General features: G+C 33.1%; 2 pseudogenes; one reads left to right on the forward strand and one right to left on the reverse strand.

Annotated features, from left to right (window-relative positions):
• Positions 1 to 1,612: 1,612 nt before the first annotated feature.
• LOC131033538 (G-type lectin S-receptor-like serine/threonine-protein kinase LECRK3) lies at positions 1,613 to 22,778 on the reverse strand (annotated as a pseudogene).
• Positions 22,777 to 24,722, forward strand: LOC131033539 (G-type lectin S-receptor-like serine/threonine-protein kinase LECRK3; annotated as a pseudogene).
• The last annotated feature ends 140 nt before the right edge of the window (positions 24,723 to 24,862 follow it).

The raw sequence follows: 24,862 nt of genomic DNA on the forward strand, positions 1-24,862 counted from the left end.
AACCTGATTTCATGGAGTGTTCGAAAACAAAAGACCGTCTCAAGGTCTAGTACTGAAGTTGAATATAGAGGAGTTTCCATAGCCACTGCTAACCTAATTTAGATTCAATCCCTCCTCTCTGAACTTGGATATTCTCCCACTACTCCCCCTGTTCTATGGTGTGGCAATCTTGGTGCTACGTATCTCACGGCTAATCTAGTCTTTCATGCATGGACTAAGCACATTGAGATTGATTATCATTTCGTTCACGAGAAAGTTGCTAACAAAGGCCTTGTTGTTCGATTCATCTCTATAAAAGATCAGGTTGCGGATGTCTTCACTAAGGGGTTGAGGTCTGCTCGATTTGCATTACTTCGGGACAAGTTGACCGTACAAGCACCGACGCTCACCTTGCGGGGGCATATGGAAACTCACAGCGCTAATCACAGAAATCCCAGATTATCCGGATGATCTCCTCGCAGAATAGAAAGAGTCTTCTTCTTTAGAAACTCTGTTTTAGCTATTTCTATTTTCTGTAGGTTGCGTTGTTTCCACTGTTGTTGTTTCCACTCTTTGTAATTATCCTAACAGTCATTATTTAAATCACCTTAACCCAACGTTCTGGGTAAGGGAGAATATACAGATCATTTAGTCTTCTCACTGTTTAAGGTTGGGCGATATACCTAGTTCCAGGTAGGAACTAATAAATCTCTTTTTTGACGATTGGGACCTAGCAATAGTGAATTGCTCAACCCTCATGGAATGCTAGATAGGTCAAGGTGCGTGTCGAAGGATATCACATTTTTTTTCAATGAATGACTCAATTTTCGAGAAAGCACTTGAAATTTCGAAGAGCGAGTAATGGCAGAATAATCGTGTTTGAGGGATTTGAAGGGATTTTTCTGTGTATGTATGTTTTTATATATATAATTCAGGTTCACTAATTTTTTTTTGTTTATTTAGATTTTTATCTCATTTACAAAATCTGTAGTAAAAATTGTGTCTTACAATCAATGATTATGGAGCTCTCTAATTCTTTTGATTTTTATATTACTATATAATGAACTAATATTTGAAAAAAAAAATATTTAGCTATATTGTTTGGAGTCATTCCAATGAACCCATAAAAGAAGGAACCTTGAATGATTGAAAACTTTTTATTATCATAATTTAATATTAATACAAAACCAATGTCTACTTGAAAATCTCTTTAATACTCAAACCCATTTATTATTCATTTGTAGCCATCAATTCTCAACCATACTCAAGAACTCCCAAAGGAGTATACCTAGTGATCAAAATAATTTTGTGATTTATCATCCATATAAGCTATTCTATAGGTCACAAATCATTATTGAACATTCATTTCGTGCAACATACAAATCATTGTATAAGCCTTATAAATGTGAATGTTTAAATAGACCTTCAAACACTAAATAAGAACTGTGCTTGAATAACAACTATATTTAACCCCCACCGTCCCTCCCCCCTTAAAAGAAACCGTTTATAACACTTTTTATCAGCAGGCTCTAAGTGGCATTCTGATTGAATTTAAGATGATTATTTATGCCTATTGCATAGCATGATATCGGTACCTGTCTTCAATATAGAGAACCAGAGCCATAAATTTGCTTTATGTAGAAGTTGAAGTGCTCAATGATCCTAGCGGAGGTAGCACTGGCGGTGGGGGAACTGGAGTTGGGGGTACTGCGATCTCAACCTTTCCTTCGATCATCTGAACAACGTTGTTGATAGATGGCCTTAGATGTGGGCGTTGTTGAATGCACCATAGACCCACCAACACCATTCTCTCCAATTGCCTTAAATCAATCGTGACACCTTCATCTTGCTGCTGCTCCACTAGTTGAGAAAGATTACCATGTTCCAAGCACTCGTAGATCCAGCTGTCCAGAAGGATTTGATTTTCCGGGACATCTAACTTCAAAGATTTCCTGCAACAAATGATCTCTAGTAGCATCGTACCAAAGCTATAAACATCTACTTTTACAGTAATGGGCAGACTATTAATCCACCACTCAGGCGCTATGTAACCAGGAGTGCCCCGAGCTGCTGCAGTAAATGTTCGGGTTTGTTCTACCCTCAACAATTTTGCTAAGCCGAAGTCAGAAATTTTAGGATTGTAATTCTGATCTAGCAAAATGTTTGGAGGTTTTATGTCACAATGCAGGATCTGTGTCCTGCACTCCTTGTGCAAATAACGGATCCCTCTTGCTATGCCCATTGCAATCTGAACACGTACACTCCAATCAAGAAAGCCGCTATCTACAAACAGAGCTGTATCCAAAGATCCATTGCTCATATATTCGTAGACCAGAATCCGGTGAGATCCCTCAACACAGAAACCATACAATTGAACCAGATTTCTATGATGACTTGTACCAATCACTTTCATCTCCATTCTGAACTCTCGCTCCCCATGTTCTTCTTGCTCTACTCTATCCACTAGAGTTTTCATAGCAATTGCTCTTCCATCTGGTAAGGCGCCCTTATAAACTTTACCAAAGGAGCCTCTTCCTAACTCTTCTCTGAAACCTTCTGTAGCAGCTTCTTCTCTCTATAAGAAAAAGCCTCCAACAGTTCCACATGGTTATTCCGCTGTATAAATTTTCTGGTCTTCTGGAGTTTCTTGTAACACAACCATATCAATAAGAAGCACGCTACCAGAAGAGGGACACTTATGCTAATCGCTATAACCATCTTTGTCTCCCTTTTCTTCCTCTGCTTTGAAAGAGAAGGAGAGGGATATTGTGCAGTGAAACCCTCATATACTTTAACAAAAGCTTTATTAGTAATATCAACACCTTGACGGCCGCTCATTAGAGGCATCTGTTGCTTCGAACAAGCTGTATTCTCATATGTGACGACCACACAGAAGCAATCTTCCCTACAGGCCTCCTGGCATTCACTCTCACTAACATTGGGTAACACTGCATAAGCACCATCCAACCATTTTATGTTCTCGAGGGGGTACATGATGCTGTTTGCTATGCTGCAGGTCTTCCCTTGTGATGTGCTTCTCATGCATCCCTTAAAGTGGTCTTCTATGTCGATAAAAGTAAATTGAGGAGGACAAATACAGTCTGGCTTATTCTGGCTATCGAGCTGGCATATGCCATTAGTTCCACACTGACCAGTCACTTTACATGTATTATCAACAGGCTGCCACACAGTTAACCATGAACCACTGCTAATGTTCCACACATACTGTGCAAGGATCCCGTCGCTCTCGAGCGTCACTCGAAATCTCCCATTTCCTGCCTTTCTCTCTGTGAGACTAGAAATAGTCATATTGGTATTATTTACTAAATACAGTAGCCCATTCGCATCAAATTTCAAACTTACCTGGAAAGAGAGAGGCCCAGTAGACCAGTATGCGTCATCGGGCCTGTTCCTTCGGCTCCCCTCCATAGGATAAAGGACCAAATTTCCATCCATTTGCATAAATAGCTGAAATTGGCCTGTAAAGTAGTTCGTGGTCGAAGGCTTAGAAAACAAGTAAGACTGGACCTTTAGAGTCTGGCCCGGCAAGAGGGTATCCGTAGGATTGTCGAAGCTCTGCCAGATGGGTTCAGACGAGGCGCTTAGCAGCACAAAGTTGCCACTATTGAGCATTGCACCAGCTTGTATGATTACATTGTTAGTCCGACCAGATGACTATTTTGTATTATTTTGACCATCATAGAGCATTAGGCCGCTGTTAGTGAGCCGCAGAGTAGACATTTTTTCTACAGGAATGTCCCTCCAATCCTTCGTAGCCGTCCATACCAGAGTTTTAGGAGGTATATCGTCAAACCAAACGCCTACCACGTATTGAGTTGGGGTTATTGCGTGGAATCCAAAGGCAAACTGTCCATTTGGTGAAACCCATTTGGAATTTTCAGAGGAAATGAGAGTGGATCCAAGACTCGTATTCTGCTTCTGAGAGGAGACACATATGAGCATCAGATTGAGAATAATAAGAAAGAGTATTGTAGGAGCAGCCATTGAAGGAGCAAGGAGGAAGAAGAAAGCTAACTAATTTGAAGATCAGTAATTTGTTTAAATATTACTTAATTTATTCATCTATAAGTTGATAATAATTTTATATTTTTCATTTATACTAAATTTGATAAATCAGATTATTCCAATCAAAATTGACTTTTAATTGTTAAATTGAATTATCATTCCACGTGCTAAGGACGGTCAAGTCAAGGAACGAGTCCTGCACATTGAATTACATTAGCACGTCGTGACAGGTATGATGTTAAGAACACATTACTAGCAGTTTTGCCGATACCTGTGAACAAGTCATTTCTTGCAAAGTGAAACATGAATTTTAAATGTATGAATATATAATTTTTATTTTTAAGTTATTTTTCAGTTCATATTAACGATTTTATTTTTCTATACATATATTTTGATATGATATTGCAATTTAAAATATATTATTTATTTTGTTTGTTTAAAATATATTATGGGAAGTAAAAATTAATAAATTAGATAAATTTGTATCATCATAAAATATGATATTATTTTATTTAAAATTTCTATATAAGATGAAGACTTATTTTTGCAATTCTCGTTGTACAATCAATGAAAATAGAGATGTGAAAAACAAATTCGGTGACATCCTTAGATTTGAGGACCCACCTAATATACCTAATGATTTGTGAAGTGTCCACTCACCAATGCAAGGGGAAAGGAGCACACAAGGTTCATGAAGCTACTACAAAAAGGGAGAGCAACCAAATTTCAGCTACCACTATAGACACCTAAATTAGCTTACATCCAAATAGACTTCATTTTATCTTATTCCTAGTCATTAATTTAATGAATATCTATTATTTAATTAATTAATTTTATCTCCTTGTTTATCCTAATATTTTTAGCCATCAACTAAATAAATAGTCATTATTTATTTAATTAAGTAACCCTTCACCTTTGGGCCCCACCATAAATAAATAAATTTATATTTATTTAATTAAGTCAACCTTATCCCCAAAACCCTTCAACTAATAATTAATTGATTTAAGCTAATTGATCCCTAATCTTGTCCACATATGACAAGATTCTCTTTTCAAATAAATCCTAATTTAAAATTCTTCCACCATAATTAAAAATAAACTCATATTTTATTTAATTAAGCCAAACCTATCCCAAAATCATCCAACTAAATCAATTAACCAATACATAGTAAATTAATTGGTTTTGCCTAATTAATCTCTAATCTTGTCCACGTCTGACAATATTCCCTCTTTAAATAAATCTTAATTTTAATTTCCTCCACTGCATTGAGAATGTGCAACACGATAAATCTCACCTTTTCTAGAAATAAAATCTTGACTTTTGAGATCAGATATTGCATCCCAATAGATATATTTTTCAACTAATCTCACCTAGTAGCTATCTAATTTTCCTATATCAAATCCATATTATTGGTCCTCTTAGGCACCATTCCCAATTAATCTCCTCCTTTGACACTTGTCTAATCTACCTTATGTTAAAGTTATCATCGATCATGAGATCCTAATTCAACCACCTAGCTCTTATACCTTATAGAACACTTGTCACATGATTACTACTTTAATTCTAACCATCCATTAAATAATGCATCTTTTCCCTTTATTTATCTCTTAGAAATTATATAAGTTAAAGGACTCCCCCCATTTAAACATCTTCTTACATTTCATTATTATGTCATTACACTTTTTATCTATTCAATATTCATCATATTCTTATTATATTCATTTGATATCTCATCATCAAATTCTTTTTTCTTGGTAGATAAATTGTCGGATGGGCTAGCTCCCATTATTTTAAATCTAAAAAGGTTTATAGAATCCATATAGCATAAGTCTTGCAAAACCCAAAATATTTCCCAACAATATAAAATTAGGTCTATTATTGCCCTAACCTTGACTAGACATTCACAGATGAAAACCATTATACCTTAAACATAAACCAAACCTATAATATATATTATCTGAGTTTTGACAAAAACTTGAAATCTTCCACTTCCCACCTTAGCCACATTGTTTGGAAGAATATCATCCACTTGCATTTCTCATTCAAGCCCCTCTAGTCGGACATGTGATTTCACCCACTTAGGATAATCATTTGTCTCAATCTGTATCTAGTTCAACAAAAACTTGACTCTTCTGCTCACCACATGCTAATTGTCTTGATACTCCTCCTCATCTCCAAATAAGACTAAGGGGAATTTGGTGATGTTGAGATGTATTTTATAGAAGTATTTTGGAATTGGAATGCAATTTTGGGACTCTATATTCATCAACACATCATCAATGCCCTCTAGAACCTAACGTTTAAAGACCCTCTCACATAATAATCTTGCCTATTCTTTGCTAAAAGCTAAGTCTAGATAAATTGCTAGAAACAAAGAAGAGATATCTATATTCATTGGATATTTATTATCTATAGAAAGAAACTCATCTCCCAAAATGGCCCTCACTGCATGAATAACTAACAGGTGATCATGTTGCATGATGGCTTTCAACCATTTATAGCCAACCTCGCATAAAAAACCCATATGTTTGGTTAAAGTCAATCTGATAAGGGTCTTCATTTCTCTACTCTACAATGCTTTATTAAAAAATTCTCTTCACTATCCTAATTTACTCAGCTTAATTCCAAAAAGATCGAGATTTTTTGAATTAGAATTTGGATTTTGAATACCAGCTCAAGTCCCTTAATGTCATTTGAACAATTTGAAGTCCACTTTCCTTTGAGGTATTGTGAGTGATATTTCATAAATGTTTTTTATATCTATAAGAATCATTTCCTTTCTCATCACCCCTTCATGTCACCTTTAATTAAATGTTTGTCCTACGACTGTCCAATCCTTTCTTTCAAATCTTATAGAAAATCAATGGAATCAATATCAATATCGTTTCATTATTTATCTATCAAATATGTCTTTTAGATCTACTCCCCTCTATTGAGTTGTCTAGGGGCATCACCTCAGCCCAAATCTCCACCTATGCATCATCCCTAACCCACCACAATTGTAGCTCTATTTACCAACCTATCCACCATCTAATTTTCAATTAGTTATTTCACTTCTATAGATTGAATTGATGATGATCAACCCAATAATATTTATTTCACTTGATTCTAATTATAATCTATTTCCACCCTTTTTTTCGAAGGACATAACAACCTTGATGAGCCATTAATGATCTCTAATTTAAAAAAATAAAAACATCTTTTGCTATCATCTTTAATCACCTGAATATGCAAATGTCAATCATCAGATGTCATATCCCATCTATTGAGGCCCTTGTTGTCAAAATCATAAATGTGGTTTAAAAGTCCTATCATCATAGCCTTATTAGATCGATGCTCATTCAACCTATCTTATCCATCAGCAAATAAGTCTATTTTAGCCCACAACCTTGTTAGCAACAACCAAGAAGTAAAACTGAGAGCAAGGGGGGGGGTTGAATTAGTTTTCAATAGATTAGAACAATTAAAGCCCAATCTCAGATCCAAGCAACACCAACAGGAATGAAGATAAGAACAATGAAACCACAACACATAACACAAGGTTTTGACATGGAAAACCCACTTAAGGGAAAAACTATGGTGGGAACCTACCCATGATAAAATGATAATCTACAATAGTATGTGAAAATATTACAATGGGGAATGCACATGCATTCAGGAACACTGCCTAGTAGCAGCACCAACTCATTAACCCGGATAAAAAGATAATGCTCTGACATCCACTAGATTGATACAACTCCATGCATCTAGTTCTCAACAGGATGGGCAAAGACCCCTAACTTGTCTCTCAAATAAGAAAGTGTATTTGTAGGAAAAGTCTTAGTGAAAATATGCGCAATCTAATCCTTTATAGGTACATATTCCAATCAAACTTCCTCATCACTAACTTTCTCCATCAAGTAATGATACTTTATGGAAATATGGTTTGTTTTAGAATGCAACACTGGATTATTTGAAATATTGATAACACTTGAATTGTCACAATATATAACAGTAGGCTCATCATAAATCACTCTAATATCCTTCAACATCTTCTTCATCCAAACTACCTAAGTATAGTTACTAGCAACAACAATGTATTCAACTTCAACAATAGATATATATACAACATCTTGTGTCTTACTGGACCATGAAATTAACTTCTTCCACAAAAAGAGTTCTCCATTAGTAGTGCTCTTCTGGGCATCAAAATCACCAGCCCAATTAGCATCAGTATAGGCACATAGCAGGAAATCATCATTCTTTAGATACCACAAACCATAGTCAACAATCCCCTTCAAGTATCTGAAAATCCTCTTCACAACAGTAACATGAGTCTCTTTAGGACCTGATTGAAATCTAGCACAAAGACAAACAACATGCATAATATCTAGTCTACTCTAAGTTAAGTACAACAATCCACCAACCATAGATCTATACAAAATCTGATTAACTTTTTGAGATTCATCATTTTTAGGCAACTTGCATCTAGACACCATAGGAGTTCCAACAGGCTTAGAATTAGCTATTCCAAACTTTTTCAACAATTATTTTACATACTTAGATTGAGAAATGAAAACACCTCTACTAGTCTAAGTAATATGCAGTCCTAAAAGGAATTTAATCTCACCTATCATAGACATCTCAAATTCCTTTTGCATATCATCAGCAAACTTCATACTTAATTCATCATCACCACCAAAAATGATATCATCAACAAAGACTTCAACAATCAAAATGTTATCTTTTTCAACTTTGAAATATAAATTACTGTTACCAGTACCTTTATAGAATCCCAAATTTACCAAATACTTATCCAATCTTGCATACCAGGTTCTAAGGGCTTGCTTCAGTCCATATAGAGTTGTCTTCAATTTGCATACCATATCTCCTTCATCAAATAGAGAAAATCGATCTGGTTGCTCAATGTAAACTTCCTCTTCCAAATCACCATTCAAAAAGGCTGACCTGACATCCATCTAATATACCTTAAATTTAATATAAGTACAATATGCAAGCCACAATTTAATAGCTTCAATTATAGCTACCAAGGAAAAAGTCTCCTCATAGTCAATATCTTCCATCTGAGAACACCCTTTACATACCAATCTTTCTTTGTTTCTGTCAACTTCACCGACTTCATTCAATTTATTCTAGAACACCCATTTAGTACCTATTACATTCTTGTCTTTAGGTCTTGGAACAAGCTCCCAAGTGTTGTTCTTTTCAATCTAATTCAGCTCTTCTTCCATTCCTCTTATCCAATTTTCATCCTTACGTGCTTCTGCAACATCCTTAGGCTCAATATTTGAAATCAAACATATCTCTTCAGCAATAATCCTTCTTCTAGTCATTACACCTTTATTTTTATCACCAATAATTTGGTTTTGTGAATGATTCAATCTTACATACCTTGGAGTCTTCTGATTGTTATGATTTTCAAGCTCTTTCACTTCTTCACTAGTAGTAGCAATATTTGGATTAACTATCTCCACTAGATCAATTTGCTTCAACATCTCAGTCTCAATAGGCTTATGAAAAACATTTGCATCATCAAGGTCATAACGACATGGTCTGATCTACTTTCCAAGACACTCATCCACCTTTACATTTGTACTCTCAACTATCTTATTTAGTCCCTTATTCTAGCACTAGTAGGATTTTCTCTTGGTAGAATATCCCAAGAAGATTCCATCATCACATCTTGCATTATCCTCATCTCTCTTGATATAATATTTACTTCTAAAAATTCTGAAATATCAAACTATAGGAACTTGACCAAACCATATCTCATAAGGAGTCTTACCAGAATCACCTTTAATATGCACCCAATTTAATGTGTAAACAACAATGCTAACAGATTCTCTCCAAAAGGTCTGTGCAACATTTCTTTCAATTAACATAGTCCTTATAGAATCTAAGATAGTTTTGTTCTTCCTTTCAACAACTCCATTCTATTGAGGGGTTCTAGGAGATAATAATTGTCTTCTAATTCCATTCCTCTCACAGAATCTATCAAACTCTCTAGATGTAAATTCTCCCTTCTCAAATCTTAGGCATTTAAGCTTCAATCTTGTTTCAGTCTCCACTCGAGCTTTGAATATCTTGAATTTCTCCAACGCTTCTGATTTCTCTCTTAAGAAAGTAATCCACATCATCCTTGAGTAATCATCAATCAACAACATGAAATATCGCTCTCCCTGCATGATTCTCACTCTAGTAGGACCACATAAGTCAGTATGAACCAGATCTATCAATCTATTAGATGAATATAACTTACTCTTAAATGAATTTTTTGTTTGCTTTCCCATCTGACATCCCTTACATGCCAGACTAGTAGGCTTCACAATCTTAGGCATATATGTAACAACTTGAGTAGAACTTATCTTTTCCATGTAATCAAAATTAACATGACACATTCTTCTTTGCCACAACCAGCTTTCAACAATCTAAGCAATCAAACAGCTTTCACATTGAGAAAGATATTTAATGTATTATTGAAGAAATGTTAATAAATTGAAAACTTAGTAGCCACTATATAATAGTTGTTCAATGACTTTGAAATCTCATGGTTTTAGTCACATGGCTTTATGCAATACCCCTTGGTGTTTTTTGTGTGTGCTTCTTTCTATAAAATAAAACACAAGGGTGATTGTTTAAGGTTGGATAGTTGGGGTATTGAGCCTTCTTTTGAAGAGTTCCTATGTGAAGAATAGCATGGGATGTGGATTTATGCTTGGACACATAGAGGATGCATTACAAAGGGTTGGTGTTTCAAAGGTGTACATGAAGGATCTCAAGATATAGTGTAATGTTTATTGATGAATAAAACATTGAACATGGATCCTTTTGGGGTATTTTAATCTTAGGCTTCACAATACTACAACTTTTGGCATTGATTTCGATGTGCCTAGAGCTCAAGGTGCAGAAGATATTGGTAGAAGAGATGAGAAGCCTCATGTACGATATTTTAAATGTTATTTTTTTTAATCAAATTATAAATGAATTTTGATTCTAATAAACAACTAAACATGTGTGTGTGCTCATGTTTCTTATCTTATACAGGATGACACAACTCCTGAGCAGATAGTACATGCACAACAAGTTGTTGGAGGTGATGAGCACTTGCATACAGTAAGTTTACTTAAGTTATGCATTACAACTTTATTTGACAAGTAATTATCTTTTAATAGTTAATCTGACTTGAATATAAAGTTTTTTCTTGTACAACATGAGATAGGTCAATCTAGTCCACGTGGAGTGAAGAGAACACAAGATCTTATTAATGATAGGACTTAGATTTTACTGGTGATGTAGCTCTAATTTTATATGTACTGAACTATTCTTTGTACTTATTTATGGGCTGTATACATGTGTTAGAACATTATATATATGGACACGTACATTATATATATGTACAATTACATTTTGGGGAGTAGATCATTTGTTTTTTTTGGACTACATATATATATATGGATTAGATATTATGTGGAGTTGATCATGTTACCATCTATTTTACCTTAAATAGATCTAACTATCTACCATGTATAAAGTGTAACAACTTTTAACTTTTAACATTGAAACTATGCTATTTGAATTGGGCTACTTGTAATTTAAAATTAATGACATTTATGTTTATTAATATATTAATGTGCCCTTGTTTGGATGATAATATATTTGTTTTGATTCTTGATTACAAGTCTTCTTGTGAAACTTTGGCATGTCAATTGTAGCATGTTTCAAGAACTAATATCATTATGTCATACTTATGTATTTTACCAAAGTTTTATTTTGTCAAGTGAGATGTTCTTACTATTATCATATAGGATGTCATAACTTTTGATCTAAGAAATTGATTGATCCATTTTATAAAACATAATAAACTTAATTGAACTAGTTGAACTTAATTGAACTTAATTCAAACACAGTATACTGAATTGAACTTGATTGAACTTAATTGAATGATAATGAATATAGTTAACTTAATTGAACTTATTCTAGAACAAAATGAACAAAAAATGAGAGATATAGTGGTCCTCATGACCGAAACTCTATCAACTAATACATTAAATTGACCAAAAGTCTATCAATTACATTTTATAAAACATATAATATACTAAATTGAACTTGATTAGAAAAAACCAAAATAATTGAACTAGTTGAACTTAATGGAACTTAATTCAAACACAATATACTGAATTGAACTTAATTGAATCATAATGAACATAGTTAACTTAATTGACCTTATTCTAGAACATAATGAACAAAAAATGATAGATATAGTGGTCCTTACGATCGAAAGTCTATCAACTCGTACATAAAATTGACCAAAAATATATCAATTACATATTACATAAAGTGTATCAAGCCTATCTAAAATATTTGAGTTCATCTCCTAAGAGACCTGTAAAAAAAATACATTATCATAATTCTATATTTGTGCAAGAAAATTACATTTATTCAAGTAAAGTTAGACAATTGAACTTTACATCTTACAAAGATAATTATTTATTGTATATCCTTAAATGTGCAAATAGTAGTATTCATTGATGCCATCTACATGTGGAAGACCTAAAATAAAATAAAAAATTCTTAGCTTAAATTATAATAATTAGGATATATCTCTCAAAATGCAACATAAAGTATGCACAAACAATAGTAGTCACTGATGCCTTCTACTTGTGGGAGACTTGAAAATTTTGTATATGATTAACTTTTATAATTAGGATGTATGATTTAAAATTTGCAACATAAAGTATACATCAGGAATTTTAAAAGGGAGATGGCTTAAGGGTACAAAACTATAACTTGTAATTATTCAAAAGCCAACATAAAGTATGCACAAATAGTGGTAGTCCTTGATGCCTTCGACTTGTTGGAGACCTGAAATAAAATTATATGATTATCTTTTATAATTAGGATGCATTATTTAAAATTTTCAACATAAAGTATACATTAGGACTTTTAAAAGATAGATGTCTTAAGGGTACAAAACTATAACTTACTTGTAATTATTCAAAATGCAAAATAAAGTATGCACAAATAGTGGTAGTCACTAATACCTTCTACTTGTGGGCGACCTGAAAAAATTTATTTGATTAGCTTTTATAATTAAGATGGATGATTTAAAATGTAACATAAAGTATACATAACAACTTTTAAAAGGGATGTGGCTTAAGGGTACAAAATTATATCTTACTTGTATTTATTCATTCTAATATATCATCTTCATCCTCTCTCTTTTACAATGCATTTATAATTGTCTCGTGTTCTTCCATAGAGAGTGTCCATAATTGTTTATTAGCAGACCTGCCACGATATCTATCCAATTTTATATTAGTTGCCACTACCAAAAGTGAGTACTGTATAATCTTCTTCTCTGATTCATAGTCTTCAAACGCACGCAATTCATTCTTTCTTGTTTGATATTTGTGTAGCTAGGTGCCAAAAACAACCACAAATCCTATTGGATAGTCATAACCATCATCATCTACTCGAGGAGTAGTTAAGTTATGTTTTAGCTCTACACATCAAGCCAACCAATAATCTATCCCCTCTTCATTGTCCTTTGGTACAACAACAACATATAAATGTCTTGCAAACCAATTTCATTTTAATATTTACTGAGATATAAAAAACAAAAATATATACATTGTAAGATTTCATATATATACTATTTAATAAACCAAAACAAATTTCAAATTAAATTTTACCTTCTTGTATAAGATCTGAAATGTGATCATAGTCATCTGATGCAAACATATGATCCATGTATTCATTTGTTCTTTCATGTGGGTCATTTGTTTCTATGGGTGTCAACGATCTTTGTTGCCATTCTTCGACCCATTCTATATTCTCACAAAATTCCCAATCCCCAAAAACACAAAACTGACAAAAACAAGCAAGCTCCCTTATGAATATAGTTTATGTGTTTGAATTAGAACTCTTAAATAAATGCCATTTAGCTGATTCACTAATGGTATCACAATCATGTCGAATAGGAATACTATCTTCCTCAACTAACCATAAGAAACATTGAATTGCAGAGTTCTCAGTTGATCATGTAGACAACTTTGAATTGCACCAATCCACAACTGCACAAGCATCTCTAAATTTCACTGCATCCTCGAATTTTAGTTGTTCTCTAGAAAGAGCTATTATTACATAGGCGCAAGCTCCATCGTGTTCTCCTTTACCATGTCATGCTTTAAAAATTCCATATAGGTTGGACATTGGTTTCCTTGTGATCTCTGCTTACCCAATAAAATATTCTTGCATTTTTTAATTGTCCTGTGCAGTTATCTGACCATATCATATGTTGTGTCATATGAATTTATCTTTCCATAAGATTGTCATAAAAGACCTTGAAGCAATACTGAACAAACTTTGACGAGTTTAATCGATTATCACTAACATAGAAATGATACACCCTCAAAAAATTTATGTTATCTTTTGTACTATCATGTGCATGTCTATAAATAATATGTACAAAAATTGCTACTTGCATTGAATTATAATACTGTGATTGAGTTTCCTCTTGTGGTTTTAGAGTGTAATTTTCTACAAAATCCACAATTGATACTATTGTTCCAACTGGAAATGTGTTCTTGCATATGTGAAACTGTCCATCAACCCATCGGGTATGTTGGGAGTGTTTCACATATTTTGAAAAAAATACGACTCTTAAACTCATTGATAAATGCATTCACACTATTTTGTTCTATAATCATATCTAAATGTTTCCCAACCTTTTCATCCTTCAAAAAGTATATTCTATATTTTTAAATCTTCTAACATCAACCATTTTTTGTCCAAACTCATTTGAAAAATGTTTATGCAAACATTCACCTATTAATGAATAGTTCCCACAAACATTGCAAAGACCAGAAATGCAAGCACTTGAAAGAAATAATTGCTCATTGCGTGGTTTACAAAATAAACTTTCAATAAAATCTTTGATAGTTTCAGGTGGCATGTAAACACCACAATCCTACACAAGATCATTAGCATGCAATATACAATGTATATATCAAAAAACATCATAATAATAATGAAATTGAACATGAGTTTTACAACAAAAAGAGATTCTTTGTTTATTGATTTTAACATACGAGGGTTTGCATTTTTCAAATGATCTTTGACTAATACGTAAATTCATTAATACAGTTTCATCTGTTTATTTTTTTAAAATTTAGTTTGAGTCTTGTCTAGAAGATGTTTTGGATGAGGATCACAAATTTTTTATCCCACCCTTAACTTCAAAATATCTCTAACATTAGATGAAACTCTTGTATTATCATGCAAAAAAGAATTAATAGATTTAGTTTCGTCATCTAATTTCATGTCCAACCTTCAAAGTCTACCGCTAAAACTCCAACAATTGTGTCTCTTCTTTTGGCCACTCTTGACAAGGTTCTAAGATGTATATTTAAATAGCCACTTATATCACTTAACATTCTTTTATTGGTAGCTGTTTTGTTAACTATAGCAGTTGTTATAACTCATCGTGCCACATTCTTATCTTTAGATCGACTTGTTTTTCCAATATAATCAATGGCATTGGCAACATCAGATACAAATTGCTTATATGATTCATCTTTCCTTTTTCGGTTTTGTATAAATTCCTAATTTTTTCATGAATTTACATATTTTTAACATTTTTATTAATTGTAGCATTAGTTGACATTGAAATCCTAGCACTTTATTATAGAAAAATTGTTTATATAATCTATTAGCATGTGTTCTAATTTGTCTCCAAGAAACTAACCCATTAAGATTATCTAACACATTGCTATCAATATTAAACAAATTACATTGATTTTGATTCAAAGAGGGTGGTGTATTATTTTCAATTTTTATTTCTTTTTGTTTAGGTGTATTTAATTCATATCCAACTTCCTTTAAATCTTCAATTTGATTTGCCTCATACTCTTGGGGATTTAAAAACATACCAGGATTCACATCCACGTGAACATTTTCATCATGAGTCAAAATTTCATCTAAAGATGCACCCATATTTTGTTCTACATTGCTTGCATCCATCATGGTCTCTTCAATGGTTTCATCTACAATAGGCATTGAACTCAATGCTTCAGTGTTCTTCAATTGCCATAGTTGTGATCTTCCATCTCTTTGGCATTTTGCCTCCTTCTCTCTTTATGCTTGGATTTCTTCCTTTGTTTATTCTGACATTTCTTTGAACCCATCTCTACAAAGTCCTCTTGAATAAAAAATTGATTCCTTTCCAATAAAAGCTGAAAATTGTTGACTTCTTGTGAATTCTGAGTAAACGATAGTAAAAGAGTGAGCCAAATTGTGTAATTTTTATGTGTCAGTATGGACCCCAATGACAAGGCCTATAATTATTACATTTTGTCCTTTTTTCTGACAGTAACAACTATTTTTATAATGGGGCTCTGTTTTCAAAATGGGAACCCATTATTCATATAATGGCTCCCTGTTATGTAAATTAACATTACAAAAAGATAACAATGGCCCATTTTTAAAGTGAGTTCCCATTTTGAAAACAAGGCCCTGTTTTTAAAATTTTGACCCCGCAACCCACCTTGTGCCTTGGGTTTAGGTCTGGGATAGGCATGGAATGCCAAGACCGTAGACTTGGACCTACAAATTCAAACTTGTATCAATGACATGCTCAAATACAAACTTCTACAATATTTTTCATGCCTATTATCAGAGAATTTTTTCACGAAATTAAAACCCATTTCAAATTATATTGTGTAGATTCTGAATATAGAATTTTTAATTTTTTTAAATTATTTTCTCTATTTTACAATTAATTTATACCGAAACTAGTCCATAAACTTGAAATATTAATTGATTTTGTTTATTTAATAACTTTTTTGTTTTAATGGTTTTTGAAAAAAAATTATGTCATCAATCTACACAAAATTATTTAAATTTAAAAAAAGAAAAATAAAAAAATGATAAGTTTAGGTCAAATTATGTGGGCTGTACACGACGAGTTTTTAAAATGATAATTAAGGACAATAAAAAATTAAAAAATTAAAAAAAAATTAAAAAAAATATGATTGTCAATCCTGAGTGTGTTACAAATCATTTTCCAAGATGGTTTGAAAAATAAAAAATTATTTGTGTCAAAAAGTGTGAGTCGTACACGTGTATGGTATGGTCCTGAAACAAGTCTTTTTAAAAAAGTGGTCTTTAGAAATCTGTTTTGAAGTCAATTTCTATTATATAGGTATTAAAATAAATTACATATTTGGAAAGTAGGCTCCAAGGGCTATATTTTGTAATAGAGTCTTTTTTCAAGATTCAATCTCTAAGTGCTTCAAATTTTCAGCTCAAATATGACAAAATCTCAAAATCAGGGAAAACACTTCCACTTTTTGGCCAAAAAGTGGACTCAGCTTCTTGCACTAAACCATATTTGATGGTATGTTGTCTATTCTTCTGCATATGAACTCTAAATACTTATTTAGCTAGATTTATTTTTTGGGTTATGTGAGAATTGTCATTACATGGCTGTAAGTTTCTTTTCAATCTTTTCATAACTTTTTGAAATTAGAGGTTAAAATAAAAAATAATAGACCCTTGTCAATTATTTGAGACTTTTTTAAAAATATTAAATTATCCAAAAAATTCATTAAATTACAACCTCAAATGTAGATTTATAGAAAAAAAGCATAAAAGCTTTATAACTCATCAAATATTAATAACATAAACATAATTTTTTATATTATATCTCTTTTTAGATGATCCAAAATATGCATTTAAAAAAATTATATAAAAAATGTCCAAGTGTTTAAAAAATGAGTATATAGAGGACAGCAATTTAAAAACTAGAGCCTTGTCTTCATTTTCAGTTAAGTCAAGACTCACTCAAAAGGATAGCCTCAATATTTTTGGCATTAATTTTTTTTAAAAAGTACAATATTGGGTTATCAAAATATTCAAAAATAAGGATTAAACAAGGATGAGTGTCCAACTAGGTATGCCAAAATAAATACATGATAAATAAATAATGATAACATAGAGATTTGAATCAATATAAACATTCAATATTTTTCACTCATTTCTCCTTAGATAGAGTTGAAGTACACTAACCCTCAATACTTTCCTGGTTTTCTCTTTTGGTATATGAAATCTAGTTGGTTATAAAACCAATAGCACGATAGTAAGAATTAGACAATTAGAAATTGAATCAATAGCATAAAAAATAAAATATAACAATATGATGAGAAAAATACATAAATGGGTTGAGACGCCTATAATTTATAGAATTTCCAAGAGATACATCAAGGACCAAGATTCATTAGTTAAAGGATGACTATTATTAATTGATTATTAGTGTTTGAATTAAAGTTGTATTCATGTGACAAGTGTCCCATGAGACATAAGAGCTAGGTGGTGGAATTTAGGGCTCATAATTGATAATATCTCTCATGCAAGGGGGATAAGGTAAGTCTCAATATGATATTAATTGGGAATGGTGTCTAAGAGGACCAATGACAAGATTGGATAGAAGACAAGGTGGATATATAAGATTTGATGAGATTAGTTAAAAACTATATATTGGGAGGTAAGATTCAGTCACAAAAATCAATAATTAGATTAGATTTGGTGAGATTAGTTTAAAAATATATACCCACATTTACATTATAGACTAGGGATAAGGTGGATAGATATGATTTGGTGAGATTAATTAAAAAGGACAATTAAATTACAACCTAAATGTACATTCAATCTTGTTGTACATTTTCATGGGGGTGGATGAATTTAAAATTAATATATAGATGGATGATTTTGGGGATAAGGTTCACTTAATTAAATAAATATAGATTTATTAAATTAATATAATTTTTAAAATTAATTTTTATTTGAAAAGAGAATCTTGTCACATGTGGACAAGATTAGGGATCGATTACCTTAGATCAATTAATTGATTAATTGAAGGGTTTTGGGCATAAGCTTGACTTAACTAAATAAATATAAATATATTTAGTTAAGGTAGGGGTAATGGTGAAGAGTAACTTAATTAAATAAATAGTGACTATTTATATAATTGATGGCTAAAATAAGATAGAATAAACATGAAGAAGAAATTAATTAATTATATAGTAAATATCTATTTTATTAATGGATGGAAATAAGGTAAGATGAAGTGTATTTGGATATAAGCCACTTTAGGTGTCTACAATGGTAGCAAAACTTTAGTAGCTCTTCTCTTCTCTAGTAGTTTAATGAGCCTTGTGTGCTCCATTTCTAGAGTGGATACTATAGAGATCATTAGGTTGGGGTAGGTCCTCTAATCTAAGAATATTATTAATTTTCGTTTTTATTTCTATATTTTAATTGAATGTTCATTAAGAGATGTAAATATGAGTCTATATGTTAATATAGAAACTTGGATGTATGGTTGGGACCCTTCCCCTACTCACCTTAATTAAAATCAATATGTTTATGATGATATAAATTTATTATATTTTAATCACATTTTTACATCTCATAATACGTTTAAAAAAAAAATAGAACTAAATTTGATTGTTATAATCCTTTCACAAGGCATATGTATTAAAGATTCTTAACAATTTCAAAAATTAAAATATAATAAATTGAATATCAAGACAATTTTTATTGATTAAATTTAAAATGATTTAAATTCTGAATTATATTTATTTCAGAAATTAAATTTTATTTTATTTTTATAATATGAAAAACCTTCATGAGAATCAAATCAGTTATAAACTTAGTTAAGGTAATTCACAACTTCATCCTTGACTTGACTGCCCGTAGCACGTGGAATTGTAAACAAGTCCAGCATTGACTTAATATTTAATGTGGTTAATATACATTCTCTTTGACTATGACTTTTAAATCTAATTCAGCTCGACAATTCTATAATTGAATGAGTATATTTAACACATGAAATGGACTGTCCAACTTCTTTGATGGTATCCGTATTTTATATTTTAAATTATTATTTTCAAAAGTAAATTGCTTCGTTTTAATTGTAACATAATTTAGATGAACAACTTCATCAATGATTAACTGCATTCAGTGAACAGAATGCTAAATAGGTTTAGTATTGACTCGTTGTAATGTAAAATTTCTCTGATGGTATTCATATTTATTATAGGTAGTATACAGTTAGTTGAGTTGTCCATATATTCTATGTAGGTCACAAGTAATTATATTATAAATCATACATTTTATTGATAATTTTTATTTTTATGTATGTAATATATATTTTCTTGAGTTATTATTTTTAATCATAATTCTATTCAGAAAGTAAAAGTCAATAATGGTTAAAAAACTATATTTACTATATTTAATATAAATGTTGACTTTTTATTATTAAACTAAGTAATATTTAAACATAAAACTCTTTAAATATCTTTTCATTATTAAATTCTAGGTTCTTAGTACTTGTAGTTAGTCTAGTACTATTACAATTAGCTTTCAATAACTCTTTATTATGATTTTTTTTTTGATAATATTTTAAAAAATTAAAATTAAAAATTATAAGAATTAAATATGCATAAATGGTTTCACATTTTTAGGAATAGTTGAATGAATTACAAATTATGACTTCAAATATTTAATCCAAATAACATAAATGAATCATTTTAATGCTTCAGTTACAATTAATCTTTTATTTTAAAATTAAAAGAAAGATTAAAATTTAAATTAATTTGTTTTTTTTAATTAGATTATCCTTTAGTTTTGTCTTTTATGTCTTATAGTTTTATTAGAATAATATTTAAAATATAAGAATTAAATATGCATAAATGGCTTCACATTTTTAGGAATAGTTGAATGAATTACAAATTATGACTTCAAATATTTAATCCAAATAACATAAATGAATCATTTCAATGCTTCAGTTACTATTAATCTTTTATTTTAAAATAATTCCACAGCAATAAACAATCTCTACAATATGCTTTCTCTTTTTTGACAGCTACAATTATACCAACTGCATTTCTCCACAATCATCTTTGATTTTTTCAGATGGTGGGCTCCTGCTGACTGCTACAGTAGTTAACAAATTCAACTCTTTGTCACTCTCATAATCCTGGGCCTAACTCCCTCAATTGGTATGAGAGCCAGCATTAGAGGATTTCGAGTGTAGGAGACAGATCTTCTCAAAGTAAAAGATGTTGTAGCATTCAGACATTAGTTCTCTATTTTAATTTCCTCTCTGCTAAAACATGCCTCATGAGGACTTCATCCACTCAAGCCTATATGTTCATGATTAAAGCCATTTCGGAGCCTATTAACTTTCTCCCTACTTTCAAAAATGTCCTCATAGCTTCCTTGTAGGTCCCCATGTGTCTTTTTCACCAATTGCACTCCATCATTGGGGATACCCGTAGAAATTGCTATAGTCTCCGCCGAGACATGGAAGGAGATGCCTCTAACAATAACAAAAACATTTGTCTAGGACTTTTTCAACTTTATAGAGAGGGATTGATCAAATCCCTAAATTGATTCTATGTATGGGGCCAGATTGCCCTCCACCAAAATATCCCCGAGCTCACTGTCACTCTTAACATTTTCATGTTCTTTAGGTTCAATTTGAATCAAATCCCCACCCATAACCCTAGGAAAGCACAGAATAAAATGATGAAAAGCAGAGCCGAAGGAAGAAGATGATAGCTGTAGTTTCTTGTGATCCTGAAGGATGTATTAATAAACCTAAGAAATTTAAAAAAATCTGTACGGGTAGGCCTCCTGAAAGATGGAGAATTTATTTGTAAAACCATCAATAACCAACCGTAATCTCTGGGCGATGTAAGTCGGCAGAGAAGACATTTCTTCCCATATGGCAGAATCACTTGACTGAGTTGCTAGGTTAGCCGGAAGGTCCGCTAGCCAATTTCTTTCCCTGAACATGTGTGTAACTATGTGATTTTGAAAGGAAATCATGTGGTTAAGGACATCACTAGAGATTAAGTAGCGACTCTGCCAATTGGACTTTGCCCTTTTATTCAGGAAGTGGATCACGTTCAAGGAATCACCTTCGATGACAATGATTTTAAGCCCTTTATTTTTGGCAATAAGGATGTTGTGGAATGCTGCTACCACCTCAACAAAATGTGACGTCTGCTCCTTGAGGTTGATGGCATAAGAAAAAATCATCTTTACTTCATGGTCCCGCATGACCCCATCCCCACCTGCCTGCCCTAGATTGCTGTGAGAAGAAACGTTTTCTTGAACTGTTATTTATTGATTGAAAAAAAAAAAATTTATAATATTTAATATAAATGAAATATAAAATCATTATTGACTTTTTGATGGTTGAAGTAAATAATATTTAAACAAAATAGTCTTTAAACAGCTTTTAATCAAATTAGTTTGCTTTCTTCTTCCTCCTTGCCCCTTCAATGGCTGCTCCCACAATACCCTCTCTTATTATTCTCTATCTGATGCTCATCTACGTCTTGGCTCGGAAGAAGAATATCAGTCTTGGATCCACTCTCATTTCTTCTGAAAATTCCAAATGGGTTTCACCAAATGGACAGTTTGCCTTTGGATTCTACGCAATAACCCTAACTCTATATGTGGTAGGCGTTTGGTTTGATGATATACCTACAAAATCTCTTGCCTGTACGGCTATGAAGGATCGGAGGGATATTCCAGTAGAAAAAATGTTTACTCTGCAGCTCACGAACAGCGGCTTGATCCTGTATGATGATCAGAATAATACGAAATGGTCGTCTGGTCAGACTAACAGCGTAGTCATACAAAGTTGCTGCAATGCTGGATAGCGGTAACTTCGTGCTGTCAAGCGCGTCACCTGAACCCATGTGGCAGACTTTTGACAATCCTACTGATACCCTCTTGCCCGGTCAGACTCTACATGTCCAGTCTTACCTGTTTTCCAAGGCTTCGACCACGAACTACTCTACAGGCCGATTTCAGCTATTTATGCAAATGGATGGAAATTTGGTCCTTTATCCTATGGAGGGGAGCCGAAGGAACAGGCCCGATGACGCATACTGGTCTACGGGACCTCTCTCTTTCGAGGTAAGCTTGAATTTTGATGCGAGTGGGCTACTGTATTTGGTAAATAACACCAATATGACGGTTTCCACTCTCACAGAGAGAAAGGCCGGAAATGGAAGATTTCGAGTGACGCTCGAGAGCAACGGGATCCTTGCACAGTATGTGTGGAACATTAGCAGTGGTTCATGGTTAACTGTGTGGCAGCCTGTTGATAATGCATGTAAAGTAACTGATCAGTGTGGACCTAATGGCATATGCCAGCTCAACTCCCAGAGTAGGCCAGACTGCATTTGTCCTCCTCAATTTACTTTTATGGACAAAAATGACCACTTTAAGGGATGCATGGAAAGCACATCACAAGGTCAGACCTGCAGCATAGCAAACAGCACCATGTCCCCCCTCGAGAACATAGAATGGTTGGATGGTGCTTATGCAGTGTTACCCAATGTTAGTGAAAGTGAATGCCAGGAGGCCTGTAGGGATGATTGCATTTGTGTCGTCGTCACATATGAGAATACAGCTTGCTTGAAGCAACAGATTCCTCTAATGAGCGGCCGTCAAGGTGCTGATATTGCTAAGAAAGCATTTGTTAAAGTATATGAGGATTTATCTGCAAAATCTCCCTTCCATTCTTTTTCAAAGCCGAGGAAGAAAAGGGAGACAAAGATGATTATTGCGATTGGCATAAGTGTCCCTCTTCTGGCAGCGGCCTTGTTACTCATATGGTTGTGTCACAAGAAACTCCAGAAGACCAGTAAATATATTCAGCGGAATAACCTTGTGGAACGGTTGGAAGCGTTTTCCTATAGAGAGCTAGAAGCTGCTACAGTAGGTTTCAGAGAAGAGTTAGGAAGAGGCTCCTTCGGTAAAGTTTATAAGGGCGCCTTACTGGATGGCAGAGAAATTGCTGTGAAAACTCTAGTGGATAGAGTAGAGCAAGAAGAACATGGGGAGCGAGAGTTCAGAATGGAGATGAACGTGATTGGTACAAGTCACCATAGAAATCTGGTTCAATTGTATGGTTTCTGTGACGAGGGATCTCACCGGATTCTAGTTTACGAGTATATGAGCAATGGATCTTTGGATACAGCTCTGTTCGTAGATAGCGGCTTTCTTGATTGGAGCTTCCGTGTTCAGATTGCAATGGGCATAACAAGAGGCATCCGCTATTTGCATGAAGAGTGCAGGACTCAAATCCTGCATTGTGATATAAAACCTCCAAACATTCTGCTGGATCAGAACTATAATCCTAAAATTTCCGACTTTGGATTAGCCAAATTGTTGAGGGTAGAACAGACTCGAACATTCACTGCAGCTCGGGGCACTAGAGGTTACATAGCGCCCAGTGGATTGATAATGTGCCCGTTACTGTAAAAGTAGATGTTTATAGCTTTGGTATGATGCTACTGGAAATCATTTGTTGGAGGAAAAACATGAAGATAGATGCCCCAGAAAATCAAATCCTTCTCGTTGGCTGGATCTACCAGTGCTTGGAACACGGCAGTCTTGTGGAGTTGGTCGAGCAGCAGCAAGATGAAGGTGTCACAATTGATTTAAGGCAATTGGAGAGAATGGTGTTGGTTGGTCTGTGGTGCATTCAGGAACACCCACATTTAAGGCAATCTATCAACAACGTTGTTCAGATGATGGAAGGAAAGGCTGAGATCGCAGTGCCCCCACCTCCAGTTTCCCCACCTCCGGTGCTACCTCCGCTAGGATCTTTCAGCATTTCAGTTTCTACATAAAACAAATTTATGCTCTGGTGCTCTATATTGAAGACAAGCAGCAATGTCGTCCTATGCCTTAGGCATACGTAATCAGAATGCTACTTAGAGCCCGCCGATGAAGTCTTATAAACATTTTTTCTTTGTTTCGCTTAGTTATA

The sequence above is a fragment of the Cryptomeria japonica genome, chromosome 1 (assembly GCF_030272615.1).
Source record: "Cryptomeria japonica chromosome 1, Sugi_1.0, whole genome shotgun sequence".
NCBI classification, from domain to species: domain Eukaryota; kingdom Viridiplantae; phylum Streptophyta; class Pinopsida; order Cupressales; family Cupressaceae; genus Cryptomeria; species Cryptomeria japonica.